Source organism: Phyllopteryx taeniolatus, chromosome 3 (assembly GCF_024500385.1).
Source record: "Phyllopteryx taeniolatus isolate TA_2022b chromosome 3, UOR_Ptae_1.2, whole genome shotgun sequence".
NCBI lineage: Eukaryota > Metazoa > Chordata > Actinopteri > Syngnathiformes > Syngnathidae > Phyllopteryx > Phyllopteryx taeniolatus.
Genome location: NC_084504.1, coordinates 28211535 through 28231026, shown reverse-complemented (window position 1 = coordinate 28231026; position 19492 = coordinate 28211535). Strand labels below are relative to the sequence as shown.

The 19492-nt window shown below is 36.6% G+C and overlaps 1 long non-coding RNA gene across 11 annotated transcripts in view; it reads right to left on the bottom strand.

Moving 5' to 3' along the window:
- Positions 1–40: 40 nt before the first annotated feature.
- Positions 41–19492, bottom strand: part of LOC133475434 (uncharacterized) — a 30173-nt gene continuing 10721 nt past the window's right edge. For 4 of the 11 annotated variants that reach the window (XR_009787828.1, XR_009787824.1, XR_009787823.1 and 1 more), the window contains 13 exons: positions 14509–19432; positions 14190–14299; positions 13922–13951; positions 13651–13744; positions 8642–13565; positions 8323–8432; positions 8055–8084; positions 7784–7877; positions 2775–7698; positions 2456–2565; positions 2188–2217; positions 1917–2010; positions 41–1832 (listed from right to left, as the gene is read on the bottom strand). This is a non-coding gene — a long non-coding RNA (uncharacterized LOC133475434). Of the gene's footprint in view, positions 1833–1916; positions 2011–2187; positions 2218–2442; positions 2566–2774; positions 7699–7783; positions 7878–8054; positions 8085–8309; positions 8433–8641; positions 13566–13650; positions 13745–13921; positions 13952–14176; positions 14300–14508; positions 19433–19492 lie in introns of all 11 variants that reach the window. The other 7 variants (XR_009787829.1, XR_009787833.1, XR_009787832.1 and 4 more) reach the window with 7 other exon arrangements.

The following is a 19492-nucleotide window of genomic DNA, read 5'->3' as shown; positions in this document are numbered from 1 at the left end:
AAAAACATATATATATATATATACACTATTTACACTAATTGCACATAAGAATAAGACTGGTGAATGAAGGGCATTGGAATAAATACGCTGGTAAAGACGAAGGAGGAGTCACTGAGACAGAGGCTATAAATAGGGAACCAGCCAAATCCGGTCATTTCATGTTTGTTTTTGAACGAGTAACAGCTCTTGCTACAACAGTAGGATCATAGAAATTGTGTGCTAAAACCTGAAGAAGGCTTGACATAAGCCGAAACGTTGTTGTTGGCACACACAAACATATAATTGGATAAATACAAGTACAATTGAATGAAAACAACTTTTGTTTGATAGTTTCTTTATTATTTTTTATTTCTTTATTAAAAAAATTTTTTTTGAAAAAAATATTCTTTTGGCATCTTTACAATACATTATCAATACTATACCTGATAGTTCATTGTAGAACATACAATTTATAGACTAGACAATAGAACATTGATTAATTATATAGCAAAGGCGACAGGAAAATCAGTAACTTTATGACAAGGACAGAAAACTAAGAAACGGATACAAAAACAATAAAAACTGAAAAAATACAACAAAATATACAAAAACATTACAAAAATATATACTATAACAACAAAAAAATTACAAAAATAAAAAATATAAAAAAACAAAAAAAGAGTTCATAAAAATAAAAATTACGTAAATCTACAACAAAATGATGGATGAGGGATGGACAGTGGCCCGGTATGGTCGCCGAGGCCAGAATGGATATCAGACGGGAGTTGGGAATCAAGGTGGAGGGAGATTCCAGGGGTGGAAGGCCAGTGCACCTCCCTTTCGCTCCGGCGGTCGGCCGGTGGCATTTGACCATCGGGGTGGAAGGGTTCAGCCTCAATTTCCTAACCCGCCAGTGCCTCCCCCATGGTCTTTCCGTAAACCGGATTCCCGTCCTTATTCATATGCGGCCGCAGTGAGCCGTGGTTGGATGGGACCAGACCCAAGGAGACCTCCCCAAAGGAATGGGGGATTTGAAAGAGGGCTACAACCGGCTGACCCCAGGTTTAAAAGGCTGGTCCAAAAATTGTATAATATTCTGAAAGTGGTACACCACTTACAGAATGTGGACCCAACAGGGGGGAAACCACAACCCAAGATGATCGAAAGAATGGTCGAGGTATTAATGGGGATGATTAACCCGGCATTCCCCAAAGGCCAAACAATGGACCTCATCATGGGAAACGCAAAAAATTGGGGCTATACCACATGTTTGATATTATTTCAACACTACCAGGCTTGCCTGGAGGAATGGCTCAATGAAATTGTGGATTTTATTACCCCGGACTGGAAAAAGGCCTACACGGTGGCAATCAGATGGGCCAAGAATAAATTACCACATGTGAAACAACAGGTGATTGATCAAACGGAGAATTTGATTAAAGAAAAAATTCATCCCCGGAGCCCACCCGTAGAGCAGGCTATACAAAATATTGCACCGGTGATCCAGAATATTGCACCAGTGATCCAGAATGTGCCAGAATCACAGCCGACGCCCATGGTCCCCACTGGGCCGATTCAAAACACGACACCGATCGGAACTGAATCTCCTCAGGAGGTTAGCATATTGGAGAGACCTGAAATGACACTCATGGGAACATCAGACGATGACGATATCATGACACTGAGGCTACCAGAGATCACAGATGGAGCTTTAGTGCATCGATCTCCAATGGAAAAATTTATAGAGACGCCGAGGACCTCACGAAAGGCTAGGGTAGAATCCTGGCTCCAAGGTGGCGTGGAAGAGGATCTCATTGTGAGACCTCAAATGGAACCTGTTGACGAAACAATACCTGTGGAGACACCAAGAAAAATCAGAGGGCAGAGAGGAGATCTAGGAGGAGGGGTGTTGAAGACAGAGTAGAGAATTCTCATACCCAGGTATTGAACCAATGGCGGGCAGATGAAGAGGTAGAAGAGGAGGAGGTTCTCCCGGAGTCCTCCACTCGCATCATACCACCACAATCCCAACTATATAGGGTTAATAGACATCCCAACACGCAGAGGAAGTTAGTGGAATGGAATTTGTCAGTATCGAAGAAGTGGCTAATTATGGGGGACTCTAATTTGAGTCGAATACCGGATCATCCATACGGAAACGTACAAATTGAAAGTTACCCGGGAAGTCATTTCCGGCACGGACATTACCTGATGGAGAAAACGGTACCACCAGAAGATCTGGTGATAGAAAAAGTGATATTGTCATTCGGCATAAACAGCAGACTGAATAAATCAAAAGAAACGACAGTTAAAAATGTACAAGCGGTGATTAGAACAACGAAAAAGAGGTTCCCGTACGCAGAAATTTGGGTTCCTCTGATTAATTACTCGCTAAATCTTCCGACAGAGGAACAGGACAATCTGCGAACATTGAATGACCATATTCAGAAGAATGTGGGTTACCTTCCTCTCTTACCTGAGGACCAATTCCAGGTGGAGGAGGATGGAATCCACTGGACAAAAGAAACGGCGACCGCTATGCTTGACCACTGGGGGAAGACTTTAAACTTGGTCAGCCTCTAAGTCCTAACAGGGAGAGGGATAGAACATTACAATCTTTGGGAGCCCAAGATATAGTGGTCTTATCCAAAAATTTCAAACTAACTGCCTTACAATATAAGATTTTAAGTAAGGGTCTATCATTTATTCCATCAGTAAGCGTCAGTAAGGATCAAAAAATACAATTACAATTTGACGTACAAAATTATCACCGAAATTTAATGCTAAGAACTTACTTTAAGGATTCGATGGGTAAGGAGAGACCACCATTTACAGGCTCTTCTGATTGGAAACCACCTATGGATAAATTACCACCAGAAGTGGGACAATTAATACAAAAAGATTGGCAGACAATAAAAAAACACTACTTACCGACTACTGAAAAATACAATATGTCTGTAGAAGAAGTAAAAGCCTTACGAGAATTAATGCATACAAAACATATAGTCATTAAACCGGCTGATAAAGGCTCGTCAGTAGTGATTCTAAGTAGAGAACAATATATAATGGAAGTAGAAAGACAATTGAATGACACAGAATATTACAAAAAATTGGAAAAACCCATTTATAGAGAAACACTACCAAAAATAAAGGAAATTATAAACAATCTAAAAAAGAAAAAATTTATCAATGGAAAACAAAAACAGTACCTACTTGGAACCTCAGAACCAAGAGAGAGGAGATTTTATATTCTCCCAAAAATTCATAAAAGTCCGGAGAAATGGACAATTCCATTTGAAATTCCCCCAGGGAGACCCATAGTATCAGACTGTGGGAGTGATACATATTTCACCGCAGAATATTTGGATCATTATCTAAATCCACTTTCGATCAAACATCCATCCTATGTGAGAGACACATACCATTTTATAGAGATGGTAAAAGACGTTACAATAACCTCGGACTTTTGGTTTTTTTCGATGGATGTTAACAGTTTATATACAAATATTCCTATTCCGGCAGGAATTGAATGTGTAAAACAAATTTTCCAGAAATACCCAGATCCAAACAGACCAGATGATGAATTATTACAATTATTAGAAATTAATTTAACTAGAAATGACTTTGTATTCAATGAAAAATATTATTTGCAAATTAAGGGAACAGCAATGGGTAAAAAATTTGCTCCAGCATATGCCAATATTTTTATGGCCAACTGGGAAGAAAAAGCACTGGCCAAATGTGAAAAGAAACCGGCTAGTTATCTACGGTATTTGGACGACATTTGGGGATTATGGATAGGGACTAAACAAGAATTTGAAAATTTCAAGGAAACACTAAATTCACAGGATCCATCAATTAAACTTAAAGCAGAAATTAAGCAAAATTCTATTGACTTTTTAGATACTACAATATTTAAGGGACCCAATTTTCAGGAAAATCATCGATTGGATATTAAAGTGTATTTCAAGGCAACAGATACTCACGCATTATTGCATAAATTTAGCTTCCATCCAAATCATACTTTTAAAGGAATTGTAAAATCCCAGATTCTGCGCTTTCACCGAATCTGCACGAGGGAGGAGGATTTTAGGGAAGCGGTGAAGATCTTATTTGATACCCTACGAAAAAGAGGGTATTCGAGATCATATTTAAGAAATCATCTGAAAACATTTCTCAACAAAAAACAAACGAAAGAAAATGTTATTCCTCTCATTACAAATTTCTGTACAGTAGGCAAGGTACTACACAATAAAATAAAACGAAATTTGCAGGAAATTTCGGAAACGACTACAGGAATCCCAAAATTTAACATAATCTCGGCATATAGGAGGAATAAGAATTTGAAAGATTTGTTAGTCAGAGCCAAATTACCATCACTATTAACACAAAAACAATTATTACTAGATAAACAATTGTTGAAACTAAAATTTATCAAAAACACAGTGGAGAAAACTATCATAAAAATTGAACAAACATTTACTGCGAGGTCCACAAATTGTATTTATTTAATAATTTGTAATAAATGTGGGATTAAATATGTAGGGGAAACAAAGAATTCGTTATCAGCACGAATTACACAGCATAGGTATAATATTAAAAATAAAAAAGAAATGGACACACCCCTGGTACAGCATTTCCTAATACATGGATTAGAGTCATTACGAATGGCTGGATTACAAAAAAACTTTAATTGGACAGATTTAGAAAGAAAATGTAGAGAAAGACAATGGATACATAAATTAGCGACAAAACAACCATATGGGTTAAATAAAAAGATGGGTTGAAATTATGAGGGACAATTGACAGAAGAAAATTACAAAAACATTTTTTAGGATTAGAAAATTTATTTAGATACACATGCATATTACTGCTTATTTAACCTAACCATTTGATCCCAACCTAAATTCAGTTAACCCTAAATAATCCTAATTCTAATTTAGCTCTAATCTTCACCCTAATTTAAATTTTAATTATACCCTGATTCCATGTAACCCTAATTCAACTAATCCAAATTCTAATTTAACCCTAACCTTAACCATTTCACCAAACTGTAAGTAACCCTAGTTTACCCAATGTTAACCTAATCCCAACCCTAGATTTACTAACCCTAACTTTGATTTAACCCTAACCTTAACCATTTGTTAACCCTAATTTTTAATTAATCCTAATCACACTCAACCCTAATTGGATTAATCCTAATTTTAACCTTACCCTAACCTTAACCATTTGTCCACCCTAATTTTAATTTTACCCTAATTCCACTTAACCATAATTCAATGACTCCAATTTCTAATCTAACCCTAATCTTAACCATTTCATCCAACCCTAATTTCAGTCAACCCTTAATTGGTTAACCCTAATTGTAAGTAACCCTAGTTTACCCAATGTTAAATTAATATAATCATAATTTAATTGATCCAACTTCTAATCTAACCCTAATCTTAACCATTTCATCCAACCCTAATTTTAGTTAACCCTTGATTGGTTAACCCTAATTGTAAGTAACCCTAGTTTACCCAATGTTAAATTAATCCCAACCCTAGATTTACTAACCCTAACTTTGATTTAACCCTAACCTTAACCATTTGTTAACCCTAATTTTTAATTAATCCTAATCACACTCAACCCTAATTGGATTAATCCTAATTCTAACCTTACCCTAACCTTAACCATTTGATCCCACCCTAATTGATGATAACACTAAAATTGACTCAACCTAATTTTCAATTAACCCTAATTAACCCTAATTAACCCTAATTTCAATTCTATAATCGATCAGTTATTCATTTGTTTATTTAAGGAATTCTAGAATTAAAGAGTTAAAAAACTAAATAATAATCACTAACATACTATATACAGGATTAAATTAATTAATTAATTAATTAAAAACATATATATATATATATACACTATTTACACTAATTGCACATAAGAATAAGACTGGTGAATGAAGGGCATTGGAATAAATACGCTGGTAAAGACGAAGGAGGAGTCACTGAGACAGAGGCTATAAATAGGGAACCAGCCAAATCCGGTCATTTCATGTTTGTTTTTGAACGAGTAACAGCTCTTGCTACAACAGTAGGATCATAGAAATTGTGTGCTAAAACCTGAAGAAGGCTTGACATAAGCCGAAACGTTGTTGTTGGCACACACAAACATATAATTGGATAAATACAAGTACAATTGAATGAAAACAACTTTTGTTTGATAGTTTCTTTATTATTTTTTATTTCTTTATTAAAAAAATTTTTTTTGAAAAAAATATTCTTTTGGCATCTTTACAATACATTATCAATACTATACCTGATAGTTCATTGTAGAACATACAATTTATAGACTAGACAATAGAACATTGATTAATTATATAGCAAAGGCGACAGGAAAATCAGTAACTTTATGACAAGGACAGAAAACTAAGAAACGGATACAAAAACAATAAAAACTGAAAAAATACAACAAAATATACAAAAACATTACAAAAATATATACTATAACAACAAAAAAATTACAAAAATAAAAAATATAAAAAAACAAAAAAAGAGTTCATAAAAATAAAAATTACGTAAATCTACAACAAAATGATGGATGAGGGATGGACAGTGGCCCGGTATGGTCGCCGAGGCCAGAATGGATATCAGACGGGAGTTGGGAATCAAGGTGGAGGGAGATTCCAGGGGTGGAAGGCCAGTGCACCTCCCTTTCGCTCCGGCGGTCGGCCGGTGGCATTTGACCATCGGGGTGGAAGGGTTCAGCCTCAATTTCCTAACCCGCCAGTGCCTCCCCCATGGTCTTTCCGTAAACCGGATTCCCGTCCTTATTCATATGCGGCCGCAGTGAGCCGTGGTTGGATGGGACCAGACCCAAGGAGACCTCCCCAAAGGAATGGGGGATTTGAAAGAGGGCTACAACCGGCTGACCCCAGGTTTAAAAGGCTGGTCCAAAAATTGTATAATATTCTGAAAGTGGTACACCACTTACAGAATGTGGACCCAACAGGGGGGAAACCACAACCCAAGATGATCGAAAGAATGGTCGAGGTATTAATGGGGATGATTAACCCGGCATTCCCCAAAGGCCAAACAATGGACCTCATCATGGGAAACGCAAAAAATTGGGGCTATACCACATGTTTGATATTATTTCAACACTACCAGGCTTGCCTGGAGGAATGGCTCAATGAAATTGTGGATTTTATTACCCCGGACTGGAAAAAGGCCTACACGGTGGCAATCAGATGGGCCAAGAATAAATTACCACATGTGAAACAACAGGTGATTGATCAAACGGAGAATTTGATTAAAGAAAAAATTCATCCCCGGAGCCCACCCGTAGAGCAGGCTATACAAAATATTGCACCGGTGATCCAGAATATTGCACCAGTGATCCAGAATGTGCCAGAATCACAGCCGACGCCCATGGTCCCCACTGGGCCGATTCAAAACACGACACCGATCGGAACTGAATCTCCTCAGGAGGTTAGCATATTGGAGAGACCTGAAATGACACTCATGGGAACATCAGACGATGACGATATCATGACACTGAGGCTACCAGAGATCACAGATGGAGCTTTAGTGCATCGATCTCCAATGGAAAAATTTATAGAGACGCCGAGGACCTCACGAAAGGCTAGGGTAGAATCCTGGCTCCAAGGTGGCGTGGAAGAGGATCTCATTGTGAGACCTCAAATGGAACCTGTTGACGAAACAATACCTGTGGAGACACCAAAGAAAAATCAGAGGGCAGAGAGGAGATCTAGGAGGAGGGGTGTTGAAGACAGAGTAGAGAATTCTCATACCCAGGTATTGAACCAATGGCGGGCAGATGAAGAGGTAGAAGAGGAGGAGGTTCTCCCGGAGTCCTCCACTCGCATCATACCACCACAATCCCAACTATATAGGGTTAATAGACATCCCAACACGCAGAGGAAGTTAGTGGAATGGAATTTGTCAGTATCGAAGAAGTGGCTAATTATGGGGGACTCTAATTTGAGTCGAATACCGGATCATCCATACGGAAACGTACAAATTGAAAGTTACCCGGGAAGTCATTTCCGGCACGGACATTACCTGATGGAGAAAACGGTACCACCAGAAGATCTGGTGATAGAAAAAGTGATATTGTCATTCGGCATAAACAGCAGACTGAATAAATCAAAAGAAACGACAGTTAAAAATGTACAAGCGGTGATTAGAACAACGAAAAAGAGGTTCCCGTACGCAGAAATTTGGGTTCCTCTGATTAATTACTCGCTAAATCTTCCGACAGAGGAACAGGACAATCTGCGAACATTGAATGACCATATTCAGAAGAATGTGGGTTACCTTCCTCTCTTACCTGAGGACCAATTCCAGGTGGAGGAGGATGGAATCCACTGGACAAAAGAAACGGCGACCGCTATGCTTGACCACTGGGGGAAGACTTTAAACTTGGTCAGCCTCTAAGTCCTAACAGGGAGAGGGATAGAACATTACAATCTTTGGGAGCCCAAGATATAGTGGTCTTATCCAAAAATTTCAAACTAACTGCCTTACAATATAAGATTTTAAGTAAGGGTCTATCATTTATTCCATCAGTAAGCGTCAGTAAGGATCAAAAAATACAATTACAATTTGACGTACAAAATTATCACCGAAATTTAATGCTAAGAACTTACTTTAAGGATTCGATGGGTAAGGAGAGACCACCATTTACAGGCTCTTCTGATTGGAAACCACCTATGGATAAATTACCACCAGAAGTGGGACAATTAATACAAAAAGATTGGCAGACAATAAAAAAACACTACTTACCGACTACTGAAAAATACAATATGTCTGTAGAAGAAGTAAAAGCCTTACGAGAATTAATGCATACAAAACATATAGTCATTAAACCGGCTGATAAAGGCTCGTCAGTAGTGATTCTAAGTAGAGAACAATATATAATGGAAGTAGAAAGACAATTGAATGACACAGAATATTACAAAAAATTGGAAAAACCCATTTATAGAGAAACACTACCAAAAATAAAGGAAATTATAAACAATCTAAAAAAGAAAAAATTTATCAATGGAAAACAAAAACAGTACCTACTTGGAACCTCAGAACCAAGAGAGAGGAGATTTTATATTCTCCCAAAAATTCATAAAAGTCCGGAGAAATGGACAATTCCATTTGAAATTCCCCCAGGGAGACCCATAGTATCAGACTGTGGGAGTGATACATATTTCACCGCAGAATATTTGGATCATTATCTAAATCCACTTTCGATCAAACATCCATCCTATGTGAGAGACACATACCATTTTATAGAGATGGTAAAAGACGTTACAATAACCTCGGACTTTTGGTTTTTTTCGATGGATGTTAACAGTTTATATACAAATATTCCTATTCCGGCAGGAATTGAATGTGTAAAACAAATTTTCCAGAAATACCCAGATCCAAACAGACCAGATGATGAATTATTACAATTATTAGAAATTAATTTAACTAGAAATGACTTTGTATTCAATGAAAAATATTATTTGCAAATTAAGGGAACAGCAATGGGTAAAAAATTTGCTCCAGCATATGCCAATATTTTTATGGCCAACTGGGAAGAAAAAGCACTGGCCAAATGTGAAAAGAAACCGGCTAGTTATCTACGGTATTTGGACGACATTTGGGGATTATGGATAGGGACTAAACAAGAATTTGAAAATTTCAAGGAAACACTAAATTCACAGGATCCATCAATTAAACTTAAAGCAGAAATTAAGCAAAATTCTATTGACTTTTTAGATACTACAATATTTAAGGGACCCAATTTTCAGGAAAATCATCGATTGGATATTAAAGTGTATTTCAAGGCAACAGATACTCACGCATTATTGCATAAATTTAGCTTCCATCCAAATCATACTTTTAAAGGAATTGTAAAATCCCAGATTCTGCGCTTTCACCGAATCTGCACGAGGGAGGAGGATTTTAGGGAAGCGGTGAAGATCTTATTTGATACCCTACGAAAAAGAGGGTATTCGAGATCATATTTAAGAAATCATCTGAAAACATTTCTCAACAAAAAACAAACGAAAGAAAATGTTATTCCTCTCATTACAAATTTCTGTACAGTAGGCAAGGTACTACACAATAAAATAAAACGAAATTTGCAGGAAATTTCGGAAACGACTACAGGAATCCCAAAATTTAACATAATCTCGGCATATAGGAGGAATAAGAATTTGAAAGATTTGTTAGTCAGAGCCAAATTACCATCACTATTAACACAAAAACAATTATTACTAGATAAACAATTGTTGAAACTAAAATTTATCAAAAACACAGTGGAGAAAACTATCATAAAAATTGAACAAACATTTACTGCGAGGTCCACAAATTGTATTTATTTAATAATTTGTAATAAATGTGGGATTAAATATGTAGGGGAAACAAAGAATTCGTTATCAGCACGAATTACACAGCATAGGTATAATATTAAAAATAAAAAAGAAATGGACACACCCCTGGTACAGCATTTCCTAATACATGGATTAGAGTCATTACGAATGGCTGGATTACAAAAAAACTTTAATTGGACAGATTTAGAAAGAAAATGTAGAGAAAGACAATGGATACATAAATTAGCGACAAAACAACCATATGGGTTAAATAAAAAGATGGGTTGAAATTATGAGGGACAATTGACAGAAGAAAATTACAAAAACATTTTTTAGGATTAGAAAATTTATTTAGATACACATGCATATTACTGCTTATTTAACCTAACCATTTGATCCCAACCTAAATTCAGTTAACCCTAAATAATCCTAATTCTAATTTAGCTCTAATCTTCACCCTAATTTAAATTTTAATTATACCCTGATTCCATGTAACCCTAATTCAACTAATCCAAATTCTAATTTAACCCTAACCTTAACCATTTCACCAAACTGTAAGTAACCCTAGTTTACCCAATGTTAACCTAATCCCAACCCTAGATTTACTAACCCTAACTTTGATTTAACCCTAACCTTAACCATTTGTTAACCCTAATTTTTAATTAATCCTAATCACACTCAACCCTAATTGGATTAATCCTAATTTTAACCTTACCCTAACCTTAACCATTTGTCCACCCTAATTTTAATTTTACCCTAATTCCACTTAACCATAATTCAATGACTCCAATTTCTAATCTAACCCTAATCTTAACCATTTCATCCAACCCTAATTTCAGTCAACCCTTAATTGGTTAACCCTAATTGTAAGTAACCCTAGTTTACCCAATGTTAAATTAATATAATCATAATTTAATTGATCCAACTTCTAATCTAACCCTAATCTTAACCATTTCATCCAACCCTAATTTTAGTTAACCCTTGATTGGTTAACCCTAATTGTAAGTAACCCTAGTTTACCCAATGTTAAATTAATCCCAACCCTAGATTTACTAACCCTAACTTTGATTTAACCCTAACCTTAACCATTTGTTAACCCTAATTTTTAATTAATCCTAATCACACTCAACCCTAATTGGATTAATCCTAATTCTAACCTTACCCTAACCTTAACCATTTGATCCCACCCTAATTGATGATAACACTAAAATTGACTCAACCTAATTTTCAATTAACCCTAATTAACCCTAATTAACCCTAATTTCAATTCTATAATCGATCAGTTATTCATTTGTTTATTTAAGGAATTCTAGAATTAAAGAGTTAAAAAACTAAATAATAATCACTAACATACTATATACAGGATTAAATTAATTAATTAATTAATTAAAAACATATATATATATATATACACTATTTACACTAATTGCACATAAGAATAAGACTGGTGAATGAAGGGCATTGGAATAAATACGCTGGTAAAGACGAAGGAGGAGTCACTGAGACAGAGGCTATAAATAGGGAACCAGCCAAATCCGGTCATTTCATGTTTGTTTTTGAACGAGTAACAGCTCTTGCTACAACAGTAGGATCATAGAAATTGTGTGCTAAAACCTGAAGAAGGCTTGACATAAGCCGAAACGTTGTTGTTGGCACACACAAACATATAATTGGATAAATACAAGTACAATTGAATGAAAACAACTTTTGTTTGATAGTTTCTTTATTATTTTTTATTTCTTTATTAAAAAAATTTTTTTTGAAAAAAATATTCTTTTGGCATCTTTACAATACATTATCAATACTATACCTGATAGTTCATTGTAGAACATACAATTTATAGACTAGACAATAGAACATTGATTAATTATATAGCAAAGGCGACAGGAAAATCAGTAACTTTATGACAAGGACAGAAAACTAAGAAACGGATACAAAAACAATAAAAACTGAAAAAATACAACAAAATATACAAAAACATTACAAAAATATATACTATAACAACAAAAAAATTACAAAAATAAAAAATATAAAAAAACAAAAAAAGAGTTCATAAAAATAAAAATTACGTAAATCTACAACAAAATGATGGATGAGGGATGGACAGTGGCCCGGTATGGTCGCCGAGGCCAGAATGGATATCAGACGGGAGTTGGGAATCAAGGTGGAGGGAGATTCCAGGGGTGGAAGGCCAGTGCACCTCCCTTTCGCTCCGGCGGTCGGCCGGTGGCATTTGACCATCGGGGTGGAAGGGTTCAGCCTCAATTTCCTAACCCGCCAGTGCCTCCCCCATGGTCTTTCCGTAAACCGGATTCCCGTCCTTATTCATATGCGGCCGCAGTGAGCCGTGGTTGGATGGGACCAGACCCAAGGAGACCTCCCCAAAGGAATGGGGGATTTGAAAGAGGGCTACAACCGGCTGACCCCAGGTTTAAAAGGCTGGTCCAAAAATTGTATAATATTCTGAAAGTGGTACACCACTTACAGAATGTGGACCCAACAGGGGGGAAACCACAACCCAAGATGATCGAAAGAATGGTCGAGGTATTAATGGGGATGATTAACCCGGCATTCCCCAAAGGCCAAACAATGGACCTCATCATGGGAAACGCAAAAAATTGGGGCTATACCACATGTTTGATATTATTTCAACACTACCAGGCTTGCCTGGAGGAATGGCTCAATGAAATTGTGGATTTTATTACCCCGGACTGGAAAAAGGCCTACACGGTGGCAATCAGATGGGCCAAGAATAAATTACCACATGTGAAACAACAGGTGATTGATCAAACGGAGAATTTGATTAAAGAAAAAATTCATCCCCGGAGCCCACCCGTAGAGCAGGCTATACAAAATATTGCACCGGTGATCCAGAATATTGCACCAGTGATCCAGAATGTGCCAGAATCACAGCCGACGCCCATGGTCCCCACTGGGCCGATTCAAAACACGACACCGATCGGAACTGAATCTCCTCAGGAGGTTAGCATATTGGAGAGACCTGAAATGACACTCATGGGAACATCAGACGATGACGATATCATGACACTGAGGCTACCAGAGATCACAGATGGAGCTTTAGTGCATCGATCTCCAATGGAAAAATTTATAGAGACGCCGAGGACCTCACGAAAGGCTAGGGTAGAATCCTGGCTCCAAGGTGGCGTGGAAGAGGATCTCATTGTGAGACCTCAAATGGAACCTGTTGACGAAACAATACCTGTGGAGACACCAAAGAAAAATCAGAGGGCAGAGAGGAGATCTAGGAGGAGGGGTGTTGAAGACAGAGTAGAGAATTCTCATACCCAGGTATTGAACCAATGGCGGGCAGATGAAGAGGTAGAAGAGGAGGAGGTTCTCCCGGAGTCCTCCACTCGCATCATACCACCACAATCCCAACTATATAGGGTTAATAGACATCCCAACACGCAGAGGAAGTTAGTGGAATGGAATTTGTCAGTATCGAAGAAGTGGCTAATTATGGGGGACTCTAATTTGAGTCGAATACCGGATCATCCATACGGAAACGTACAAATTGAAAGTTACCCGGGAAGTCATTTCCGGCACGGACATTACCTGATGGAGAAAACGGTACCACCAGAAGATCTGGTGATAGAAAAAGTGATATTGTCATTCGGCATAAACAGCAGACTGAATAAATCAAAAGAAACGACAGTTAAAAATGTACAAGCGGTGATTAGAACAACGAAAAAGAGGTTCCCGTACGCAGAAATTTGGGTTCCTCTGATTAATTACTCGCTAAATCTTCCGACAGAGGAACAGGACAATCTGCGAACATTGAATGACCATATTCAGAAGAATGTGGGTTACCTTCCTCTCTTACCTGAGGACCAATTCCAGGTGGAGGAGGATGGAATCCACTGGACAAAAGAAACGGCGACCGCTATGCTTGACCACTGGGGGAAGACTTTAAACTTGGTCAGCCTCTAAGTCCTAACAGGGAGAGGGATAGAACATTACAATCTTTGGGAGCCCAAGATATAGTGGTCTTATCCAAAAATTTCAAACTAACTGCCTTACAATATAAGATTTTAAGTAAGGGTCTATCATTTATTCCATCAGTAAGCGTCAGTAAGGATCAAAAAATACAATTACAATTTGACGTACAAAATTATCACCGAAATTTAATGCTAAGAACTTACTTTAAGGATTCGATGGGTAAGGAGAGACCACCATTTACAGGCTCTTCTGATTGGAAACCACCTATGGATAAATTACCACCAGAAGTGGGACAATTAATACAAAAAGATTGGCAGACAATAAAAAAACACTACTTACCGACTACTGAAAAATACAATATGTCTGTAGAAGAAGTAAAAGCCTTACGAGAATTAATGCATACAAAACATATAGTCATTAAACCGGCTGATAAAGGCTCGTCAGTAGTGATTCTAAGTAGAGAACAATATATAATGGAAGTAGAAAGACAATTGAATGACACAGAATATTACAAAAAATTGGAAAAACCCATTTATAGAGAAACACTACCAAAAATAAAGGAAATTATAAACAATCTAAAAAAGAAAAAATTTATCAATGGAAAACAAAAACAGTACCTACTTGGAACCTCAGAACCAAGAGAGAGGAGATTTTATATTCTCCCAAAAATTCATAAAAGTCCGGAGAAATGGACAATTCCATTTGAAATTCCCCCAGGGAGACCCATAGTATCAGACTGTGGGAGTGATACATATTTCACCGCAGAATATTTGGATCATTATCTAAATCCACTTTCGATCAAACATCCATCCTATGTGAGAGACACATACCATTTTATAGAGATGGTAAAAGACGTTACAATAACCTCGGACTTTTGGTTTTTTTCGATGGATGTTAACAGTTTATATACAAATATTCCTATTCCGGCAGGAATTGAATGTGTAAAACAAATTTTCCAGAAATACCCAGATCCAAACAGACCAGATGATGAATTATTACAATTATTAGAAATTAATTTAACTAGAAATGACTTTGTATTCAATGAAAAATATTATTTGCAAATTAAGGGAACAGCAATGGGTAAAAAATTTGCTCCAGCATATGCCAATATTTTTATGGCCAACTGGGAAGAAAAAGCACTGGCCAAATGTGAAAAGAAACCGGCTAGTTATCTACGGTATTTGGACGACATTTGGGGATTATGGATAGGGACTAAACAAGAATTTGAAAATTTCAAGGAAACACTAAATTCACAGGATCCATCAATTAAACTTAAAGCAGAAATTAAGCAAAATTCTATTGACTTTTTAGATACTACAATATTTAAGGGACCCAATTTTCAGGAAAATCATCGATTGGATATTAAAGTGTATTTCAAGGCAACAGATACTCACGCATTATTGCATAAATTTAGCTTCCATCCAAATCATACTTTTAAAGGAATTGTAAAATCCCAGATTCTGCGCTTTCACCGAATCTGCACGAGGGAGGAGGATTTTAGGGAAGCGGTGAAGATCTTATTTGATACCCTACGAAAAAGAGGGTATTCGAGATCATATTTAAGAAATCATCTGAAAACATTTCTCAACAAAAAACAAACGAAAGAAAATGTTATTCCTCTCATTACAAATTTCTGTACAGTAGGCAAGGTACTACACAATAAAATAAAACGAAATTTGCAGGAAATTTCGGAAACGACTACAGGAATCCCAAAATTTAACATAATCTCGGCATATAGGAGGAATAAGAATTTGAAAGATTTGTTAGTCAGAGCCAAATTACCATCACTATTAACACAAAAACAATTATTACTAGATAAACAATTGTTGAAACTAAAATTTATCAAAAACACAGTGGAGAAAACTATCATAAAAATTGAACAAACATTTACTGCGAGGTCCACAAATTGTATTTATTTAATAATTTGTAATAAATGTGGGATTAAATATGTAGGGGAAACAAAGAATTCGTTATCAGCACGAATTACACAGCATAGGTATAATATTAAAAATAAAAAAGAAATGGACACACCCCTGGTACAGCATTTCCTAATACATGGATTAGAGTCATTACGAATGGCTGGATTACAAAAAAACTTTAATTGGACAGATTTAGAAAGAAAATGTAGAGAAAGACAATGGATACATAAATTAGCGACAAAACAACCATATGGGTTAAATAAAAAGATGGGTTGAAATTATGAGGGACAATTGACAGAAGAAAATTACAAAAACATTTTTTAGGATTAGAAAATTTATTTAGATACACATGCATATTACTGCTTATTTAACCTAACCATTTGATCCCAACCTAAATTCAGTTAACCCTAAATAATCCTAATTCTAATTTAACTCTAATCTTCACCCTAATTTAAATTTTAATTATACCCTGATTCCATTTAACCCTAATTCAACTAATCCAAATTCTAATTTAACCCTAACCTTAACCATTTCACCAAACTGTAAGTAACCCTAGTTTACCCAATGTTAACCTAATCCCAACCCTAGATTTACTAACCCTAACTTTGATTTAACCCTAACCTTAACCATTTGTTAACCCTAATTTTTAATTAATCCTAATCACACTCAACCCTAATTGGATTAATCCTAATTTTAACCTTACCCTAACCTTAACCATTTGTCCACCCTAATTTTAATTTTACCCTAATTCCACTTAACCATAATTCAATGACTCCAATTTCTAATCTAACCCTAATCTTAACCATTTCATCCAACCCTAATTTCAGTCAACCCTTAATTGGTTAACCCTAATTGTAAGTAACCCTAGTTTACCCAATGTTAAATTAATATAATCATAATTTAATTGATCCAACTTCTAATCTAACCCTAATCTTAACCATTTCATCCAACCCTAATTTTAGTTAACCCTTGATTGGTTAACCCTAATTGTAAGTAACCCTAGTTTACCCAATGTTAAATTAATCCCAACCCTAGATTTACTAACCCTAACTTTGATTTAACCCTAACCTTAACCATTTGTTAACCCTAATTTTTAATTAATCCTAATCACACTCAACCCTAATTGGATTAATCCTAATTCTAACCTTACCCTAACCTTAACCATTTGATCCCACCCTAATTGATGATAACACTAAAATTGACTCAACCTAATTTTCAATTAACCCTAATTAACCCTAATTAACCCTAATTTCAATTCTATAATCGATCAGTTATTCATTTGTTTATTTAAGGAATTCTAGAATTAAAGAGTTAAAAAACTAAATAATAATCACTAACATACTATATACAGGATTAAATTAATTAATTAATTAATTAAAAACATATATATATATATATACACTATTTACACTAATTGCACATAAGAATAAGACTGGTGAATGAAGGGCATTGGAATAAATACGCTGGTAAAGACGAAGGAGGAGTCACTGAGACAGAGGCTATAAATAGGGAACCAGCCAAATCCGGTCATTTCATGTTTGTTTTTGAACGAGTAACAGCTCTTGCTACAACAGTAGGATCATAGAAATTGTGTGCTAAAACCTGAAGAAGGCTTGACATAAGCCGAAACGTTGTTGTTGGCACACACAAACATATAATTGGATAAATACAAGTACAATTGAATGAAAACAACTTTTGTTTGATAGTTTCTTTATTATTTTTTATTTCTTTATTAAAAAAATTTTTTTTGAAAAAAATATTCTTTTGGCATCTTTACAATACATTATCAATACTATACCTGATAGTTCATTGTAGAACATACAATTTATAGACTAGACAATAGAACATTGATTAATTATATAGCAAAGGCGACAGGAAAATCAGTAACTTTATGACAAGGACAGAAAACTAAGAAACGGATACAAAAACAATAAAAACTGAAAAAATACAACAAAATATACAAAAACATTACAAAAATATATACTATAACAACAAAAAAATTACAAAAATAAAAAATATAAAAAAACAAAAAAAGAGTTCATAAAAATAAAAATTACGTAAATCTACAACAAAATGATGGATGAGGGATGGACAGTGGCCCGGTATGGTCGCCGAGGCCAGAATGGATATCAGACGGGAGTTGGGAATCAAGGTGGAGGGAGATTCCAGGGGTGGAAGGCCAGTGCACCTCCCTTTCGCTCCGGCGGTCGGCCGGTGGCATTTGACCATCGGGGTGGAAGGGTTCAGCCTCAATTTCCTAACCCGCCAGTGCCTCCCCCATGGTCTTTCCGTAAACCGGATTCCCGTCCTTATTCATATGCGGCCGCAGTGAGCCGTGGTTGGATGGGACCAGACCCAAGGAGACCTCCCCAAAGGAATGGGGGATTTGAAAGAGGGCTACAACCGGCTGACCCCAGGTTTAAAAGGCTGGTCCAAAAATTGTATAATATTCTGAAAGTGGTACACCACTTACAGAATGTGGACCCAACAGGGGGGAAACCACAACCCAAGATGATCGAAAGAATGGTCGAGGTATTAATGGGGATGATTAACCCGGCATTCCCCAAAGGCCAAACAATGGACCTCATCATGGGAAACGCAAAAAATTGGGGCTATACCACATGTTTGATATTATTTCAACACTACCAGGCTTGCCTGGAGGAATGGCTCAATGAAATTGTGGATTTTATTACCCCGGACTGGAAAAAGGCCTACACGGTGGCAATCAGATGGGCCAAGAATAAATTACCACATGTGAAACAACAGGTGATTGATCAAACGGAGAATTTGATTAAAGAAAAAATTCATCCCCGGAGCCCACCCGTAGAGCAGGCTATACAAAATATTGCACCGGTGATCCAGAATATTGCACCAGTGATCCAGAATGTGCCAGAATCACAGCCGACGCCCATGGTCCCCACTGGGCCGATTCAAAACACGACACCGATCGGAACTGAATCTCCTCAGGAGGTTAGCATATTGGAGAGACCTGAAATGACACTCATGGGAACATCAGACGATGACGATATCATGACACTGAGGCTACCAGAGATCACAGATGGAGCTTTAGTGCATCGATCTCCAATGGAAAAATTTATAGAGACGCCGAGGACCTCACGAAAGGCTAGGGTAGAATCCTGGCTCCAAGGTGGCGTGGAAGAGGATCTCATTGTGAGACCTCAAATGGAACCTGTTGACGAAACAATACCTGTGGAGACACCAAAGAAAAATCAGAGGGCAGAGAGGAGATCTAGGAGGAGGGGTGTTG